Here is a 3,891-nt window from a genome sequence, read left to right as displayed (position 1 = left end):
TGATTTGTTTACCTAATTCTTCTTTCTTTCACCATCATTGTAAGTTTTCTTTCCAGCCAGGACAATGCTGTTGATTTTATGCTGACTACTGTAACCTGATAACAGCTCTGCTATATGTATTTTTTCCTTTGTTATCTGTATTTCCTGCATTTTCTTTTTTTTTTCGTGTGTGTGAAAAAAAAAAACCACTGCATTGCTGTCAAAGTGGGGGCCCGTGGCCTTGTCAAGCTGTCAAACGGCAGCTTTTACTACGGGTCCCCGCCATCATCTGTACCATGGTGGCAAAATAAAATTCGAATTCGAATTTGAATTCTTCCCTCCACATCCTTTCCCTCTGCCCGGCGGACCCTCCCCCGCGGGACCTAGAGAACCTCAAGACCTGGGAGGACTGGGAGACCCTGCTGCGCTCGGAGGACCCGGCCGTGCAGACCATCGCCACCGGCCGTGCTGCCAGTGTTATGGACCTTCGGAACATAAACACTTCAGTGCAGTGGGGTCGTGCGGGGACCCTGGGGCGTGCCCCGAATTCCTCTGTAAATAAAGTTTTCTCTCTCTCTCTCCTCTAGATTCCGGGGATGAGGTGATACGTCTCGGCCATTTGGCTGAGCGGACGTGTCGCGCTGCTGCTCCGCTCGCGACAGCTTTCTGCGTAGTTTTCGGTCCCGGCGGGCGGCCCCCCCGCATCCCGCCCACCCTCCAGCGACCTCGGAGGACCTGCTGCTCCTGCCCCGGCGCCAGGCCTGCTGCGTGGTGTCCAGGGCTCCGCAACATGGCTCTCCCGCCCCTCGAAGTGCGCCCCACGAAGGCGCAATGCTTCTATTTCCAAGTGCCGGAGCCTGTTCCGGCAAACGACTTGATTCCATCGAGGCGGTCGTCGGTGTCGGGGGGCTGCAGTACCTGCAGCACCTCGGAGGAACCAAGTTCCTTTGTGCCGTGAGCTCCATGGCTCAGGCGTCTAAAATGGTAGCGGCGGGGAGCCTCCTCGTCGCTGGGAAATCTGTACCGCTGGCGCAGATGGCGGCGCCAGTGGTTTATGTTCCGGTGTTTCGGCTGCCAGCCACCGTCTCGGAAGACGCCCTCGCTCAGGCCCTGAGCGCGTACGGCAAGGTGCGGGCAGTGTTGGAGCCCGTTTTCAAGAGCCGGGGCACCATCCGCAACGGCTGCCGGACCGTCAAGCTGGAGATGCAGCGTGCGCCGCCCAACTTCCTGACCGTCGCGGGCCACCGAGCCATGCTCGAGTACTGCGGCATGACGCGAGTTTGCTCGAGGTGCGGCGGCGAGGGCCACCTAGGTGCCGCCTGCACGGCTACGCGGTGCGGACGCTGCGGAGTCTACGGCCACGAGACGGCGACCTGCCAGGCGGTGTGCAAGCGCTGCGGGGGCCAGCACGCGACCTCCGACTGCGTGCAGCCCCGCTCGTACGCCGCAGCCGCGGCCGCCGGTCCGAGCAAGGCGGCGAACGTCGCACCCGAGAACAGCGACGAGCCCGCTACCCCGCGGGACGAGGCCGCAGCGGCCTCCACTGACGACGGGGCAGAGAACGCGACCACCGACTCCTCGGCCGACCAGAACGAGGAGGACCAGCCCGAGGGCGTCTTCGATGCCGAGCAGTCCGGCTCGACCGACTCCGACGCGTCGCTGCTCGCGTCCCCCCTGTCGGAGCCCCCGAGCCTGGAGGCCGCCCTCTTTGACGCGCCGACGGCGGCGCACCTGCAGGACGCCGAGCCGGGCACAGAGTCGCCCGCGACGTCATCCTCCGGCGCTGCGCTGCACACGCCCGTGAAGAGCAGCGACTCCAGCGACAGCGCGAGCGAGCCGCGCTCGCAGAGGGGGCATATCCCTGTGGCTCCCGAACCGCGCCCCCCGTGCGCCGCGAAGGTGGTCCGGGCTGGCGTAGGAAAGCCCTTGAGCTGGACGACCCGAAGCGCCAACACTCCTCGTCGGAGGGCAGCGGCCCGTCCCCGCTCGACCTAGCACCTAAGAAGAAGGTGCGGACGGCGGACGACGAGAACGCCGCCATGGACTTCACCGAAGACATGTAGTCTTCGCGATGGCGCCCCCTCACAGGGCTTCGGGCCGTGACGGCCCCCTTCCCTCTCCCCTGCTCGGCGGTGGCTCGAGCGCCGTTGTTTCGTTTCGGCGTTCAGCTGGCGCCACTATCTTATCGGTGCGCTGGCTCCGTCGGCGCGTCAGGCGACGATGGACGGTGTTTGTGCGGTGGTGTGTGTTGGTGCGTGTGTGTTTGTGCCGCAGCCGCGCGCATCGGTCGGAAATTATAGAGGAGGCGCTGGTAGGACCTTCCCACCGCGCAACCGTGTGCACCGATTGGCATCGTCGCCCCGTCGCCGCGGGGCCGCCAGCCGGGAGGCCAGCAGGGACCCGGGACGCCTCCCCAGCGCCTCGCGACCCCCTCAGCACCGGTGTTTCATCCCACCAACAGACTTTGCCTGCAGAACTGTGCCGTGAGTCCGTCGCCGTTTTGGTTTGTTCACTTGTGTCGTTGTTTAGCTTCGTTGAATTGTTTTTCTTTTTATTATTATTATGATGGCTATGTTTCGTTTCGCTTCCTTTAACGTGCAGGGTTTTCGCTCTCCCGACAAGCAACGGGAGGTGCTACACCTTGCGCGGTCTTTTCGTATCGATGTTTTGTTTTTGCAGGAGTGCAATTTCCGCACTCCTGCAGATGTTATTCCTTTTCGTTCTCGTTTTAATTGTGACGCTTTCTTTTCGTTGACGGACTCGCGGTGTTGCGTCGTGGGTGTTGTCTTTCTGAACCCGGCGTTTCGCGCAGGGGCGCTGTTGGGCTCGACGCGCCGTCTGCAGCGACGACAGTTGGCGCCAGCGGGACTGGGTTACGTGAGTAACGGCCGGTTTCAGCACGCTGAGTGTGTGTGTTTGTGTACGTGTTTGCTTGCGGTGTCCCGTTCTGGGAAGTGTTTTGGTCGCGCACACGTGCGCCCGCCGGTGGCCCCTTACCCTCTCCTTCGAGGTCGAGAAACGGCCGTCGCCCCCTCCTTCACGGCCGAGATACACTGCTGGCTAACCTTTGCGGCAGCCTTTGTCGGCGGCTGCTGCGGGGGGGAAGCGTGGCGGCGCAACCAGGGGACGGAGGCCCCTAAACCGGCTGTCGGCGGAAACGCGTCTGTTTGGATTCTCAACTTCGCTCAAAACCGACAGCGGACCGACAACGAAAGGGAGTCCATCATGGTGCGGAACGGCTCCGACTTGACAGCGAGAATGTGTATATCACCTTAGTTGCCGCCAAAGTACTCCTAATTCCACGGAACGATGGGTGAACAAAATACACAAATCGACCATCTGTGCGTGGGAGGACCGGCGAGAGTGTGAATGTCCCGCCTTTTTGTCACGGTGGGAGGATCGGCGAGAGGGTGATGTTCCGCCCTTTTGTGGGCGGGTTTCGTCAAGAAATGTGATTGGCGATGTTCGAACAACCAAGATTCCCCAGCTAGGTACCTGGGGAATTGAAAATGTATAAAATGTGGCTTCAGTGTGCTTCTAAAGGAGAGACTCCTGATAACCTGCTATGTAAATAAAATCGTCTATCTTGTCTGCCAGTAACCGGCTGCATCTTATTCCGCACGTTGCTGGAGAGAAGAACAACTTCGGAGACCATCCCGAGGTACGAACCACATTGCACTAACCTATCTGGCGCAGTCGACAGGATCTCCAGCGATGGGCAAATGAGAGCAGCAGCGGTGGACGGCGGACGAGACTGGTGGCGTGGACGGCGGACCCGAGAACGTCGCTGAGGAGCCAGCGGCCTGCCAAAGCGAGTCCCTCCAGACCTGTGGAAGAAGAGAGCACCACGGAGCGACTCTTCAGAAGTCAGGCGAGTGCCTCTTGGTTTCCTGTCGGGCGGAGTTGATGACA

At 60.9% G+C, this 3,891-nt stretch overlaps 1 pseudogene; it reads left to right on the top strand.

Moving 5' to 3' along the window:
• Positions 1 to 769: 769 nt before the first annotated feature.
• Positions 770 to 2,088, top strand: LOC149346875 (uncharacterized; annotated as a pseudogene).
• Positions 2,089 to 3,891: the final 1,803 nt, after the last annotated feature.

The sequence above is a fragment of the Amblyomma mixtum genome, chromosome 4 (genome assembly GCF_055824585.1).
Source record: "Amblyomma mixtum isolate Tamu chromosome 4, ASM5582458v1, whole genome shotgun sequence".
In the NCBI taxonomy this organism is placed as follows: Eukaryota; Metazoa; Arthropoda; class Arachnida; order Ixodida; family Ixodidae; genus Amblyomma; species Amblyomma mixtum.
The sequence above is the reverse complement of the archived record's forward strand: the minus strand, read 5'-3'. Positions and strand labels throughout refer to the sequence as shown.